General features: G+C 51.7%; 2 long non-coding RNA genes across 4 annotated transcripts; both read left to right on the forward strand.

Annotated features, from left to right (window-relative positions):
• Positions 1-965: 965 nt before the first annotated feature.
• LOC127924848 (uncharacterized) lies at positions 966-9,390 on the forward strand. 2 transcript variants are annotated; one of them, XR_008119055.1, is made up of 3 exons: positions 966-1,189; positions 6,810-6,848; positions 9,231-9,390. It is a non-coding gene; the product is annotated as an uncharacterized LOC127924848 (long non-coding RNA). The 2 variants fall into 2 exon arrangements; XR_008119056.1 differs by lacking the exon at positions 6,810-6,848 and adding an exon at positions 6,892-6,930.
• A 196-nt stretch (positions 9,391-9,586) lies between these two features.
• On the forward strand, positions 9,587-12,768 carry LOC127924849 (uncharacterized). 2 transcript variants are annotated; one of them, XR_008119058.1, is made up of 3 exons: positions 9,587-9,620; positions 12,196-12,275; positions 12,595-12,768. It is a non-coding gene; the product is annotated as an uncharacterized LOC127924849 (long non-coding RNA). The 2 variants fall into 2 exon arrangements; XR_008119057.1 differs by lacking the exon at positions 9,587-9,620 and adding an exon at positions 11,188-11,387.
• The last annotated feature ends 2,416 nt before the right edge of the window (positions 12,769-15,184 follow it).

Raw genomic sequence — 15,184 nt, forward strand, 5'->3', positions numbered from 1 at the left:
CTCTCCCTCACCCTTCTCCCTCACCCCCCTCTCTCCCTTTCTCCCTCACCCCCCCCCTCCCTTTCTCCCTCACCCCCTCTTTCCCTCACCCTCTCTCCCTCACCCCCCCCTCTCCCTCACCCCCTCTCCCTCACCCCCATCTTTCCCTCACCCCCATCTTTCCCTCACCCTCTCTCCCTCTCCCCCATCCCCCCCCATCTTTCCCTCACCCTCTCTCTCTCACCCTCTCCCTCACCCCCATCTTTCCCTCACCCCCTCACCCCTCCCTCTCTCTCCCTCACCCCCTCTCCCTCACCCTCTCTCTCCCTCCCTCACCCCCCCCCTCACCCCCTCTCCCTCACCCTCTCTCTCCCTCACCCCCCTCCCTCACCCCCTCTCCCTCACCCCTCTCTCTCCCTCACCCCCCTCTTTCTCTCACCCCCTCACCCTCTCCTCTCCCTCCCTCACCCCCTCTCTCCCTCACCCCCCCCCTCTCCCTCCCTCACCCCCTCACCCCTCTCTCTCTCCCTCACCCCCCTCACCCTCTCTCTCTCCCTCACCCCCTCTCTCCCTCACCCCCTCACCTTCTCTCTCTCTCTCCCTCACCCCCCTCTTTCCCTCACCCCCCCTAATACTGCAGTAATGCTACAGTGATATTACAGTGATACTACAGTAATACTACAGTAATGCTACAGTAATGCTACAGTAATACTACAGTAATGCTGCAGTAATGCTGCAGTAATACTACAGTAATACTGCAGTAATGCTGCAGTAATGCTACAGTGATACTACAGTAATACTACAGTAATACTACAGTAATACTGCAGTAATGCTACAGTAATACTACAGTAATGCTGCAGTAATACTACAGTGATACTACAGTAATACTGCAGTAATGTGGCAGTAATGCTACAGTGATACTACAGTAATACTACAGTAATACTACAGTAATACTACATTAATACTACAGACAGACATACCTGATGTTTGAGTTCCACTGTGATCCTGAGAGTCAATAATCTCTCTGTCACAGAGTCCTCCACTGAGGAGGACGATGATGAGGAAGAGTCGTCGTGCTCTGAGGGGAGTGAGCTGGAGGAGAGTGGGTTGGGCCTGCTGGCCAGGTTCGCAGCCAGCGCCCTCCCGGTCAACCCCGCCCCCCTGCCCCGTCTCCACGACAACAAACACCGTAGCAGGCAAAGCATTCTGGGTAAGCAAGAGAGATTTGGACGTGTGAATTCCATTGTAACCTTGTCAGAGGTGTCGTTTACTACGTTTCTACCACCTGTGTGTGTCCTCTAGGTTCTGGTTCTGGTTCTGGTTCTGACCTGTGTGTGTGTCCTCTAGGTTCTGGTTCTGACCTGTGTGTGTGTCCTCTAGGTTCTGGTTCTGGTTCTGACCTGTGTGTGTGTCCTCTAGGTTCTGGTTCTGACCCGTGTGTGTGTCCTCTAGGTTCTGGTTCTGGTTCTGACCTGTGTGTGTGTGTCCTCTAGGTTCTGGTTCTGGTTTCTGGTTCTGGTTCTGACCTGTGTGTGTGTCCTCTGACCTGTGTGTGTGGTTCTGGTTCTGGTTCTGACCTGTGTGTGTGTCCTCTAGGTTCTGGTTCTGGTTCTGACCTGTGTGTGTGTCCTCTAGGTTCTGGTTCTGGTTCTGACCTGTGTGTGTGTCCTCTAGGTTCTGGTTCTGACCTGTGTGTGTGTCCTCTAGGTTCTGGTTCTGACCTGTGTGTGTGTCCTCTAGGTTCTGGTTCTGGTTCTGACCTGTGTGTGTGTCCTCTAGGTTCTGGTTCTGGTTCTGACCTGTGTGTGTGTCCTCTAGGTTCTGGTTCTGGTTCTGACCTGTGTGTGTGTCCTCTAGGTTCTGGTTCTGGTTCTGACCTGTGTGTGTGTCCTCTAGGTTCTGGTTCTGACCTGTGTGTGTGTCCTCTAGGTTCTGGTTCTGGTTCTGACCTGTGTGTGTGTCCTCTAGGTTCTGGTTCTGACCTGTGTGTGTGTCCTCTAGGTTCTGGTTCTGACCTGTGTGTGTGTCCTCTAGGTTCTGGTTCTGGTTCTGACCTGTGTGTGTGTCCTCTAGGTTCTGGTTCTGGTTCTGACCTGTGTGTGTCTGTTCTGGTTCTGGTTCTGACCTGTGTGTGTGTCCTCTAGGTTCTGGTTCTGGTTCTGACCTGTGTGTGTGTCCTCTAGGTTCTGGTTCTGGTTCTGACCTGTGTGTGTGTCCTCTAGGTTCTGGTTCTGGTTCTGACCTGTGTGTGTGTCCTCTAGGTTCTGGTTCTGGTTCTGACCTGTGTGTGTGTCCTCTAGGTTCTGGTTCTGGTTCTGACCTGTGTGTGTGTCCTCTAGGTTCTGGTTCTGGTTCTGACCTGTGTGTGTGTCCTCTAGGTTCTGGTTCTGGTTCTGACCCTGTGTGTGTGTCCTCTAGGTTCTGGTTCTGGTTCTGACCTGTGTGTGTGTCCTCTAGGTTCTGGTTCTGGTTCTGACCTGTGTGTGTGTCCTCTAGGTTCTGGTTCTGGTTCTGTCCCTGTCTGTGTGTCCTGTAGGTTCTGGTTCTGGTTCTGACCTGTGTGTGTGTGTGTCCTCTAGGTTCTGGTTCTGGTTCTGACCTGTGTGTGTCCTCTAGGTTCTGGTTCTGACCTGTGTGTGTGTGTCCTCTAGGTTCTGGTTCTGACCTGTGTGTGTGTCCTCTAGGTTCTGGTTCTGGTTCTGACCTGTGTGTGTGTCCTCTAGGTTCTGGTTCTGACCTGTGTGTGTGTGTGTGTCCTCTAGGTTCTGGTTCTGACCTGTGTGTGTGTGTAGGTCCTCTAGGTTCTGGTTCTGACCTGTGTGTGTGCCTCTAGGTCCTCTGGTTCTGGTTCTGACCTGTGTGTGTGTCCTCTAGGTTCTGGTTCTGACCTGTGTGTGTGTCCTCTAGGTTCTGGTTCTGGTTCTGACCTGTGTGTGTGTCCTCTAGGTTCTGGTTCTGGTTCTGACCTGTGTGTGTGTCCTCTAGGTTCTGGTTCTGGTTCTGACCTGTGTGTGTGTCCTCTAGGTTCTGGTTCTGACCTGTGTGTGTGTCCTCTAGGTTCTGGTTCTGGTTCTGACCTGTGTGTGTGTCCTCTAGGTTCTGGTTCTGGTTCTGACCTGTGTGTGTGTCCTCTAGGTTCTGGTTCTGGTTCTGACCTGTGTGTGTGTCCTCTAGGTTCTGGTTCTGGTTCTGACCTGTGTGTGTGTCCTCTAGGTTCTGGTTCTGACCTGTGTGTGTGTCCTCTAGGTTCTGGTTCTGGTTCTGACCTGTGTGTGTGTCCTCTAGGTTCTGGTTCTGACCTGTGTGTGTGTCCTCTAGGTTCTGGTTCTGACCTGTGTGTGTGTCCTCTAGGTTCTGGTTCTGGTTCTGACCTGTGTGTGTGTCCTCTAGGTTCTGGTTCTGACCTGTGTGTGTGTCCTCTAGGTTCTGGTTCTGGTTCTGACCTGTGTGTGTGTCCTCTAGGTTCTGGTTCTGGTTCTGACCTGTGTGTGTGTCCTCTAGGTTCTGGTTCTGGTTCTGACCTGTGTGTGTGTCCTCTAGGTTCTGGTTCTGACCTGTGTGTGTGTCCTCTAGGTTCTGGTTCTGGTTCTGACCTGTGTGTGTGTCCTCTAGGTTCTGGTTCTTCTGACCTGTGTGTGTCCTCTAGGTTCTGGGTTCTGACCTGTGTGTGTGTCCTCTAGGTTCTGGTTCTGACCTGTGTGTGTGTCCTCTAGGTTCTGGTTCTGACCTGTGTGTGTGTCCTCTAGGTTCTGGTTCTGGTTCTGACCTGTGTGTGTGTCCTCTAGGTTCTGGTTCTGACCTGTGTGTGTGTCCTCTAGGTTCTGGTTCTGGTTCTGACCTGTGTGTGTGTGTCCTCTAGGTTCTGGTTCTGACCTGTGTGTGTGTGTCCTCTAGGTTCTGGTTCTGACCTGTGTGTGTGTGTCCTCTAGGTTCTGGTTCTGACCTGTGTGTGTGTGTCCTCTAGGTTCTGGTTCTGACCTGTGTGTGTGTCCTCTAGGTTCTGGTTCTGACCTGTGTGTGTGTCCTCTAGGTTCTGGTTCTGACCTGTGTGTGTGTGTCCTCTAGGTTCTGGTTCTGACCTGTGTGTGTGTCCTCTAGGTTCTGGTTCTGACCTGTGTGTGTGTGTCCTCTAGGTTCTGGTTCTGACCTGTGTGTGTGTCCTCTAGGTTCTGGTTCTGACCTGTGTGTGTGTGTCCTCTAGGTTCTGGTTCTGACCTGTGTGTGTGTCCTCTAGGTTCTGGTTCTGACCTGTGTGTGTGTGTGTGTGTGTCCTCTAGGTTCTGGTTCTGACCTGTGTGTGTGTCCTCTAGGTTCTGGTTCTGACCTGTGTGTGTGTCCTCTAGGTTCTGGTTCTGACCTGACCTGTGTGTGTGTCCTCTAGGTTCTGGTTCTGACCTGTGTGTGTGTGTCTAGGTTCTGGTTCTGACCTCTAGGTCCTCTAGGTTCTGGTTCTGGTTCTGACCTGTGTGTGTGTCCTCTAGGTTCTGGTTCTGACCTGTGTGTGTGTCCTCTAGGTTCTGGTTCTGACCTGTGTGTGTGTCCTCTAGGTTCTGGTTCTGACCTGTGTGTGTGTCCTCTAGGTTCTGGTTCTGGTTCTGACCTGTGTGTGTGTCCTCTAGGTTCTGGTTCTGACCTGTGTGTGTGTCCTCTAGGTTCTGGTTCTGACCTGTGTGTGTGTCCTCTAGGTTCTGGTTCTGACCTGTGTGTGTGTCCTCTAGGTTCTGGTTCTGGTTCTGACCTGTGTGTGTGTCCTCTAGGTTCTGGTTCTGACCTGTGTGTGTGTCCTCTAGGTTCTGGTTCTGGTTCTGACCTGTGTGTGTGTGTGTCCTCTAGGTTCTGGTTCTGACCTGTGTGTGTGTCCTCTGGTTCTGGTTCTGACCTGTGTGTGTCCTCTGGTTCTGGTTCTGACCTGTGTGTGTGTCCTCTAGGTTCTGGTTCTGACCTGTGTGTGTGTCTAGGTTCTGGTTCTGACCTCTCTAGGTTCTGGTTCTGACCTGTGTGTGTGTCCTCTAGGTTCTGGTTCTGACCTGTGTGTGTGTCCTCTAGGTTCTGGTTCTGGTTCTGACCTGTGTGTGTGTCCTCTAGGTTCTGGTTCTGGTTTTGACCTGTGTGTGTGTCCTCTAGGTTCTGGTTCTGACCTGTGTGTGTGTCCTCTAGGTTCTGGTCCTCTGGTTCTGGTTCTGACCTGTGTGTGTGTCCTCTAGGTTCTGGTTCTGACCTGTGTGTGTGTCCTCTAGGTTCTGGTTCTGGTTCTGACCTGTGTGTGTGTCCTCTAGGTTCTGGTTCTGACCTGTGTGTGTGTCCTCTAGGTTCTGGTTCTGACCTGTGTGTGTGTCCTCTAGGTTCTGGTTCTGACCTGTGTGTGTGTCCTCTAGGTTCTGGTTCTGACCTGTGTGTGTGTGTCCTCTAGGTTCTGGTTCTGACTTGTGTGTGTGTCCTCTAGGTTCTGGTTCTGACCTGTGTGTGTGTCCTCTAGGTTCTGGTTCTGGTTCTGACCTGTGTGTGTGTCCTCTAGGTTCTGGTTCTGACCTGTGTGTGTGTCCTCTAGGTTCTGGTTCTGACCTGTGTGTGTGTGTCCTCTAGGTTCTGGTTCTGGTTCTGACCTGTGTGTGTAGGTTCTGGTTCTGGTTCTGACCTGTGTGTTCTGGTTCTGGTTCTGACCTGTGTGTGTGTCCTCTAGGTTCTGGTTCTGGTTCTGACCTGTGTGTGTGTCCTCTAGGTTCTGGTTCTGACCTGACCTGTGTGTGTGTGTCCTCTAGGTTCTGGTTCTGGTTCTGACCTGTGTGTGTGTCCTCTAGGTTCTGGTTCTGGTTCTGACCTGTGTGTGTGTCCTCTAGGTTCTGGTTCTGGTTCTGACCTGTGTGTGTGTCCTCTAGGTTCTGGTTCTGGTTCTGACCTGTGTGTGTGTCCTCTAGGTTCTGGTTTCTGTGTTCTGACCTGTGTGTGTGTGTCCTCTAGGTTCTGGTTCTGGTTCTGACCTGTGTGTGTGTCCTCTAGGTTCTGGTTCTGGTTCTGACCTGTGTGTGTGTCCTCTAGGTTCTGGTTCTGGTTCTGACCTGTGTGTGTGTCCTCTAGGTTCTGGTTCTGACCTGTGTGTGTGTCCTCTCTGGTTCTGGTTCTGACCTGTGTGTGTGTGTCCTCTAGGTTCTGGTTCTGACCTGTGTGTGTGTCCTCTAGGTTCTGGTTCTGGTTCTGACCTGTGTGTGTGTCCTCTAGGTTCTGGTTCTGGTTCTGACCTGTGTGTGTGTCCTCTAGGTTCTGGTTCTGGTTCTGACCTGTGTGTGTGTGTCCTCTAGGTTCTGGTTCTGGTTCTGACCTGTGTGTGTGTCCTCTAGGTTCTGGTTCTGACCTGACCTGTGTGTGTGTGTCCTCTAGGTTCTGGTTCTGGTTCTGACCTGTGTGTGTGTCCTCTAGGTTCTGGTTCTGACCTGTGTGTGTGTCCTCTAGGTTCTGGTTCTGTGTGTGTGTGTCCTCTAGGTTCTGGTTCTGACCTGTGTGTGTGTCCTCTAGGTTCTGGTTCTGGACCTGACCTGTGTGTGTGTCCTCTAGGTTCTGGTTCTGGTTCTGACCTGTGTGTGTGTGTGTGTCCTCTAGGTTCTGGTTCTGGTTCTGACCTGTGTGTGTGTGTCCTCTAGGTTCTGGTTCTGACCTGTGTGTGTGTCCTCTAGGTTCTGGTTCTGGTTCTGACCTGTGTGTGTGTCCTCTAGGTTCTGGTTCTGGTTCTGGTTCTGACCTGTGTGTGTGTCCTCTAGGTTCTGGTTCTGGTTCTGACCTGTGTGTGTGTCCTCTAGGTTCTGGTTCTGGTTCTGACCTGTGTGTGTGTCCTCTAGGTTCTGGTTCTGGTTCTGACCCGTGTGTGTGTCCTCTAGGTTCTGGTTCTGGTTCTGACCCGTGTGTGTGTGTGTCCTCTAGGTTCTGGTTCTGGTTCTGACCCGTGTGTGTGTCCTCTAGGTTCTGGTTCTGACCTGTGTGTGTCCTCTAGGTTCTGGTTCTGGTTCTGACCCGTGTGTGTGTGTGTCCTCTAGGTTCTGGTTCTGACCTGTGTTTGTGTCCTCTAGGTTCTGGTTCTGGTTCTGACCTGTGTGTGTGTCCTCTAGGTTCTGGTTCTGGTTCTGACCTGTGTGTGTGTCCTCTAGGTTCTGGTTCTGGTTCTGACCTGTGTGTGTGTGTCCTCTAGGTTCTGGTTCTGTTTCTGACCTGTGTGTGTGTCCTCTAGGTTCTGGTTCTGACCTGTGTGTGTGTCCTCTAGGTTCTGGTTCTGGTTCTGACCTGTGTGTGTGTGTGTCCTCTAGGCTCTGGTTCTGACCTGTGTGTGTGTCCTCTAGGTTCTGGTTCTGGTTCTGACCTGTGTGTGTGTGTGTCCTCTAGGTTCTGGTTCTGACCTGTGTGTGTGTCCTCTAGGTTCTGGTTCTGGTTCTGACCTGTGTGTGTGTCCTCTAGGTTCTGGTTTCTGGTTCTGACCTGTAGGTTCTGGTTCTGACCTGTGTGTGTTCTGGTTCTGGTTCTGACCTGTGTGTGTGTCCTCTAGGTTCTGGTTCTGACCTGTGTGTGTGTCCTCTAGGTTCTGGTTCTGGTTCTGACCTGTGTGTGTGTCCTCTAGGTTCTGGTTCTTCTGACCTGTGTGTGTCCTCTAGGTTCTGGTTCTGACCTGTGTGTGTGTCCTCTAGGTTCTGGTTCTGGTTCTGACCTGTGTGTGTGTCCTCTAGGTTCTGGTTCTGGTTCTGACCTGTGTGTGTGTCCTCTAGGTTCTGGTTCTGACCTGTGTGTGTGTGTCCTCTAGGTTCTGGTTCTGGTTCTGTGTGTGTGTGTGTCCTCTAGGTTCTGGTTCTGACCTGTGTGTGTGTCCTCTAGGTTCTGGTTCTCTGTGTGTCCTCTAGGTTCTGGTTCTGACCTGTGTGTGTGTGTGTCCTCTGGTTCTGGTTCTGACCTGTGTGTGTGTCCTCTAGGTTCTGGTTCTGGTTCTGACCTGTGTGTGTGTCCTCTAGGTTCTGGTTCTGGTTCTGACCTGTGTGTGTGTCCTCTAGGTTCTGGTTCTGGTTCTGACCTGTGTGTGTGTGTCCTCTAGGTTCTGGTTCTGGTTCTGACCTGTGTGTGTGTCCTCTAGGTTCTGGTTCTGACCTGTGTGTGTGTCCTCTAGGTTCTGGTTCTGGTTCTGACCTGTGTGTGTGTCCTCTAGGTTCTGGTTCTGGTTTCTGACCTGTGTGTGTGTCCTCTAGGTTCTGGTTCTGGTTCTGACCTGTGTGTGTGTCCTCTAGGTTCTGGTTCTGACCTGTGTTCTGTTCCTCTGTGTGTCCTCTAGGTTCTGGTTCTGACCTGTGTGTGTGTGTGTCCTCTAGGTTCTGGTTCTGGTTCTGACCTGTGTGTGTGTGTCCTCTAGGTTCTGGTTCTGGTTCTGACCTGTGTGTGTGTCCTCTAGGTTCTGGTTCTGGTTCTGACCTGTGTGTGTGTCCTCTAGGTTCTGGTTCTGGTTCTGACCTGTGTGTGTGTCCTCTAGGTTCTGGTTTCTGACCTGTGTGTGTGTCCTCTAGGTTCTGGTTCTGGTTCTGACCTGTGTGTGTGTCCTCTAGGTTCTGGTTCTGACCTGTGTGTGTGTCCTCTAGGTTCTGGTTCTGGTTCTGACCTGTGTGTAGGTGTGTCCTCTAGGTTCTGGTTCTGGTTCTGACCTGTGTGTGTGTGTCCTCTAGGTTCTGGTTCTGGTTCTGACCTGTGTGTGTGTCCTCTAGGTTCTGGTTCTGGTTCTGACCCTGTGTGTGTGTCCTCTAGGTTCTGGTTCTGGTTCTGACCTGTGTGTGTGTCCTCTAGGTTCTGGTTCTGGTTCTGACCTGTGTGTGTGTCCTCTAGGTTCTGGTTCTGACCTGTGTGTGTGTCCTCTAGGTTCTGGTTCTGACCTGTGTGTGTGTCCTCTGTTCTAGGTTCTGGTTCTGACCTGTGTGTGTGTCCTCTAGGTTCTGGTTCTGACCTGTGTGTGTGTCCTCTAGGTTCTGGTTCTGGTTCTGACCTGTGTGTGTGTCCTCTAGGTTCTGGTTCTGGTTCTGACCTGTGTGTGTGTGTCCTCTAGGTTCTGGTTCTGGTTCTGACCTGTGTGTGTGTGTCCTCTAGGTTCTGGTTCTGGTTCTGACCTGTGTGTGTGTCCTCTAGGTTCTGGTTCTGACCTGTGTGTGTGTGTCCTCTAGGTTCTGGTTCTGGTTCTGACCTGTGTGTGTGTCCTCTAGGTTCTGGTTCTGGTTCTGACCTGTGTGTGTGTCCTCTAGGTTCTGGTTCTGGTTCTGACCTGTGTGTGTGTGTGTCCTCTAGGTTCTGGTTCTGGTTCTGACCTGTGTGTGTGTCCTCTAGGTTCTGGTTCTGGTTCTGACCTGTGTGTGTGTCCTCTAGGTTCTGGTTCTGGTTCTGACCTGTGTGTGTGTCCTCTAGGTTCTGGTTCTGGTTCTGACCTGGTTCTGTGTGTGTGTCCTCTAGGTTCTGGTTCTGGTTCTGACCTGTGTGTGTGTCCTCTAGGTTCTGGTTCTGGTTCTGACCTGTGTGTGTGTCCTCTAGGTTCTGGTTCTGGTTCTGACCTGTGTTCTGTCCTCTAGGTTCTGGTTCTGTGTGTGTCCTCTAGGTTCTGGTTCTGGTTCTGACCTGTGTGTGTGTGTGTCCTCTAGGTTCTGGTTCTGGTTCTGACCTGTGTGTGTGTCCTCTAGGTTCTGGTTCTGACCTGTGTGTGTGTCCTCTAGGTTCTGGTTCTGGTTCTGACCTGTGTGTGTGTCCTCTAGGTTCTGGTTCTGGTTCTGACCTGTGTGTGTGTCCTCTAGGTTCTGGTTCTGACCTGTGTGTGTGTGTCCTCTAGGTTCTGGTTCTGGTTCTGACCTGTGTGTGTGTGTCCTCTAGGTTCTGGTTCTGGTTCTGACCTGTGTGTGTGTCCTCTAGGTTCTGGTTCTGGTTCTGACCTGTGTGTGTGTGTCCTCTAGGTTCTGGTTCTGGTTCTGACCTGTGTGTGTGTCCTCTAGGTTCTGGTTCTGGTTCTGACCTGTGTGTGTGTGTGTTCCTCTAGGTTCTGGTTCTGGTTCTGACCTGTGTGTGTGTCCTCTAGGTTCTGGTTCTGGTTCTGACCTGTGTGTGTGTCCTCTAGGTTCTGGTTCTGGTTCTGACCTGTGTGTGTGTCCTCTAGGTTCTGGTTCTGGTTCTGACCTGTGTGTGTGTCCTCTAGGTTCTGGTTCTGGTTCTGACCTGTGTGTGTGTCCTCTAGGTTCTGGTTCTGGTTCTGACCTGTGTGTGTGTCCTCTAGGTTCTGGTTCTGGTTCTGACCTGTGTGTGTGTGTCCTCTAGGTTCTGGTTCTGGTTCTGACCTGTGTGTGTGTCCTCTAGGTTCTGGTTCTGGTTCTGACCTGTGTGTGTGTCCTCTAGGTTCTGGTTCTGGTTCTGACCTGTGTGTGTGTCCTCTAGGTTCTGGTTCTGGTTCTGACCTGTGTGTGTGTCCTCTAGGTTCTGGTTCTGACCTGTGTGTGTGTCCTCTAGGTTCTGGTTCTGGTTCTGTGTGTGTGTGTGTAGGTTCTGGTTCTGGTTCTGACCTGTGTGTGTGTCCTCTAGGTTCTGGTTCTGACCTGTGTGTGTGTCCTCTAGGTTCTGGTTCTGACCTGTGTGTGTGTCCTCTAGGTTCTGGTTCTGGTTCTGACCTGTGTGTGTGTCCTCTAGGTTCTGGTTCTGACCTGTGTGTGTGTCCTCTAGGTTCTGGTTCTGGTTCTGACCTGTGTGTGTGTCCTCTAGGTTCTGGTTCTGACCTGTGTGTGTGTCCTCTAGGTTCTGGTTCTGACCTGTGTGTGTGTGTGTCCTCTAGGTTCTGGTTCTGGTTCTGACCTGTGTGTGTGTCCTCTAGGTTCTGGTTCTGGTTCTGACCTGTGTGTGTGTCCTCTAGGTTCTGGTTCTGGTTCTGACCTGTGTGTGTGTGTGTTCTAGGTTCTGGTTCTGACCTGTGTGTGTGTCCTCTAGGTTCTGGTTCTGGTTCTGACCTGTGTGTGTGTGTCCTCTGACCTGTGTGTGGTTCTGGTTCTGGTTCTGACCTGTGTGTGTGTGTGTGTGTGTCCTCTAGGTTCTGGTTCTGGTTCTGACCTGTGTGTGTGTGTCCTCTAGGTTCTGGTTCTGGTTCTGACCTGTGTGTGTGTGTCCTCTAGGTTCTGGTTCTGGTTCTGACCTGTGTGTGTGTCCTCTGTTCTGTTCTGGTTCTCCTCTAGGTTCTGGTTCTGGTTCTGACCTGTGTGTGTGTGTCCTCTAGGTTCTGGTTCTGGTTCTGACCTGTGTGTGTGTCCTCTAGGTTCTGGTTCTGGTTCTGACCTGTGTGTGTGTCCTCTAGGTTCTGGTTCTGGTTCTGACCTGTGTGTGTGTCCTCTAGGTTCTGGTTCTGGTTCTGACCTGTGTGTGTGTGTGTCCTCTAGGTTCTGGTTCTGGTTCTGACCTGTGTGTGTGTCCTCTAGGTTCTGGTTCTGGTTCTGACCTGTGTGTGTGTTTCCTCTAGGTTCTGGTTCTGGTTCTGACCTGTGTGTGTGTCCTCTAGGTTCTGGTTCTGGTTCTGACCTGTGTGTGTGTCCTCTAGGTTCTGGTTCTGGTTCTGACCTGTGTGTGTGTCCTCTAGGTTCTGGTTCTGGTTCTGACCTGTGTGTGTGTCCTCTAGGTTCTGGTTCTGGTTCTGACCTGTGTGTGTGTCCTCTAGGTTCTGGTTCTGGTTCTGACCTGTGTGTGTGTCCTCTAGGTTCTGGTTCTGGTTCTGACCTGTGTGTGTGTCCTCTAGGTTCTGGTTCTGACCTGTGTGTGTGTCCTCTAGGTTCTGGTTCTGACCTGTGTGTGTGTCCTCTAGGTTCTGGTTCTGACCTGGTTCTGGTTCTGACCTGTGTGTGTGTCCTCTAGGTTCTGGTTCTGACCTGTGTGTGTGTCCTCTAGGTTCTGGTTCTGGTTCTGTGTGTGTCCTCTAGGTTCTGGTTCTGACCTGTGTGTGTGTCCTCTAGGTTCTGGTTCTGGTTCTGACCTGTGTGTGTGTCCTCTGGGTTCTGGTTCTGACCTGTGTTCTGACTGGTTCTGTGTGTGTGTGTCCTCTAGGTTCTGGTTCTGACCTGTGTGTGTGTCCTCTAGGTTCTGGTTCTGGTTCTGACCTGTGTGTGTGTCCTCTAGGTTCTGGTTCTGGTTCTGACCTGTGTGTGTGTCCTCTAGGTTCTGGTTCTGGTTCTGACCTGTGTGTGTGTCCTCTAGGTTCTGGTTCTGGTTCTGACCTGTGTGTGTGTCCTCTAGGTTCTGGTTCTGGTTCTGACCTGTGTGTGTGTGTCCTCTAGGTTCTGGTTCTGACCTGTGTGTGTGTCCTCTAGGTTCTGGTTCTGGTTCTGACCTGTGTGTGTGTCCTCTAGGTTCTGGTTCTGGTTCTGACCTGTGTGTGTCCTCTGTTCTGGTTCTGACCTGTGTGTGTGTTCTGGTTCTGGTTCTGACCTGTGTGTGTGTCCTCTAGGTTCTGGTTCTGGTTCTGACCTGTGTGTGTGTCCTCTAGGTTCTGGTTCTGGTTCTGACCTGTGTGTGTGTCCTCTAGGTTCTGGTTCTCTGACCCGTGTGTGTGTCCTCTGGGTTCTGGTTCTGGTTCTGTGTGTGTGTGTCCTCTAGGTTCTGGTTCTGACCTGTGTGTGTGTCCTCTAGGTTCTGGTTCTGACCTGTGTGTGTGTGTGTCCTCTAGGTTCTGGTTCTGGTTCTGACCTGTGTGTGTGTCCTCTAGGTTCTGGTTCTGGTTCTGACCTGTGTGTGTGTCCTCTAGGTTCTGGTTCTGGTTCTGACCTGTGTGTGTGTGTCCTCTGAGTGTCCTCTGGTTCTGGTTCTGACCTGTGTGTGTGTCCTCTAGGTTCTGGTTCTGGTTCTGACCTGTGTGTGTGTCCTCTAGGTTCTGGTTCTGGTTCTGACCTGTGTGTGTGTCCTCTGAGGTTCTGGTTCTGGTTCTGACCTGTGTGTGTGTCCTCTAGGTTCTGGTTCTGGTTCTGACCCGTGTGTGTTTCCTCTAGGTTCTGGTTCTGGTTCTGACCTGTGTGTGTGTCCTCTAGGTTCTGGTTCTGGTTCTGACCTGTGTGTGTGTCCTCTAGGTTCTGGTTCTGACCTGTGTGTGTGTCCTCTAGGTTCTGGTTCTGGTTCTGACCTGTGTGTGTGTCCTCTAGGTTCTGGTTCTGGTTCTGACCTGTGTGTGTGTCCTCTAGGTTCTGGTTCTGGTTCTGACCTGTGTGTGTGTCCTCTAGGTTCTGGTTCTGGTTCTGACCTGTGTGTGTTTCCTCTAGGTTCTGGTTCTGGTTCTGACCTGTGTGTGTGTCCTCTAGGTTCTGGTTCTGACCCGTGTGTGTGTCCTCTAGGCTCTGGTTCTGGTTCTGACCTGTGTGTGTGTCCTCTAGGTTCTGGTTCTGGTTCTGACCTGTGTCTGTGTGTGTGTCCTCTAGGTTCTGGTTCTGGTTCTGACCTGTGTGTGTGTTCTGTGTCCTCTAGTGTTCTGGTTCTGGTTCTGACCTGTGTGTGTGTCCTCTAGGTTCTGGTTCTGGTTCTGACCTGTGTGTGTGTCCTCTAGGTTCTGGTTCTGGTTCTGACCTGTTCTGTGTGTGTGTCCTCTAGGTTCTGGTTCTGGTTCTGACCTGTGTGTGTGTCCTCTAGGTTCTGGTTCTGGTTGACCTGTGTGTGTGTGTCCTCTAGGTTCTGGTTCTGGTTCTGACCTGTGTGTGTGTGTCCTCTAGGTTCTGGTTCTGGTTCTGACCTGTGTGTGTGTCCTCTAGGTTCTGGTTCTGGTTCTGACCTGTGTGTGTGTCCTCTAGGTTCTGGTTCTGACCTGTGTGTGTGTCCTCTAGGTTCTGGTTCTGGTTCTGACCCTGTGTGTCCTCTAGGTGTCCTCTAGGTTCTGGTTCTGGTTCTGACCTGTGTGTGTGTCCTCTAGGTTCTGGTTCTGACCTGTGTGTGTGTCCTCTAGGTTCTGGTTCTGGTTCTAGGTTCTGGTTCTGGACCTGTGTGTGTGTCCTCTAGGTTCTGGTTCTGGTTCTGACCTGTGTGTGTGTGTCCTCTAGGTTCTGGTTCTGGTTCTGACCTGTGTGTGTGTCCTCTAGGTTCTGGTTCTGGTTCTGCCCTGTGTGTGTGTCCTCTAGGTTCTGGTTCTGGTTCTGACCTGTGTGTGTGTCCTCTAGGTTCTGGTTCTGACCTGTGTGTGTGTCCTCTAGGTTCTGGTTCTGACCTGTGTGTGTGTCCTCTAGGTTCTGGTTCTGGTTCTGACCTGTGTGTGTGTCCTCTAGGTTCTGGTTCTGGTTCTGACCTGTGTGTGTGTCCTCTAGGTTCTGGTTCTGGTTCTGACCTGTGTGTGTGTCCTCTAGGTTCTGGTTCTGGTTCTGACCTGTGTGTGTGTCCTCTAGGTTCTGGTTCTGGTTCTGACCTGTGTGTGTCCTCTAGTTTCTGGTTCTGGTTCTGACCCGTGTGTGTGTCCTCTAGGTTCTGGTTCTGGTTCTGACCTGTGTGTGTGTCCTCTAGGTTCTGGTTCTGGTTCTGACCTGTGTGTGTGTCCTCTAGGTTCTGGTTCTGACCTGTGTGTGTGTCCCTAGGTTCTAGGTTCTGGTTCTGGTTCTGACCTGTGTGTGTGTGTCCTCTAGGTTCTGGTTCTGGTTCTGACCTGTGTGTGTGTCCTCTAGGTTCTGGTTCTGGTTCTGACCTGTGTGTGTCCTCTAGGTTCTGGTTCTGACCTGTGTGTGTGTCCTCTAGGTTCTGGTTCTGACCTGTGTGTGTGTCCTCTAGGTTCTGGTTCTGGTTCTGACCTGTGTGTGTGTGTGTCCTCTAGGTTCTGGTTCTGGTTCTGACCTGTGTGTGTGTCCTCTAGGTTCTGGTTCTGACCCGTGTGTGTGTCCTCTAGGTTCTGGTTCTGGTTCTGACCTGTGTGTGTGTCCTCTAGGTTCTGGTTCTGGTTCTGACCTGTGTGTGTGTGTCCTCTAGGTTCTGGTTCTGGTCTGACCTGTGTGTGTCCTCTAGGTTCTGGTTCTGACCTGTGTGTGTGTCCTCTAGGTTCTGGTTCTGGTTCTGACCTGTGTGTGTGTCCTCTAGGTTCTGGTTCTGGTTCTGACCTAGGTTCTGTGTGTGTCCTCTAGGTTCTGGTTCTGACCTGTGTGTGTGTCCTCTAGGTTCTGGTTCTGGTTCTGACCTGTGTGTGTGTCCTCTAGGTTCTGGTTCTGGTTCTGACCTGTGTGTGTGT

The sequence above is a fragment of the Oncorhynchus keta genome, unplaced genomic scaffold (assembly GCF_023373465.1).
Source record: "Oncorhynchus keta strain PuntledgeMale-10-30-2019 unplaced genomic scaffold, Oket_V2 Un_contig_4646_pilon_pilon, whole genome shotgun sequence".
Taxonomy (NCBI): Eukaryota; Metazoa; Chordata; class Actinopteri; order Salmoniformes; family Salmonidae; genus Oncorhynchus; species Oncorhynchus keta.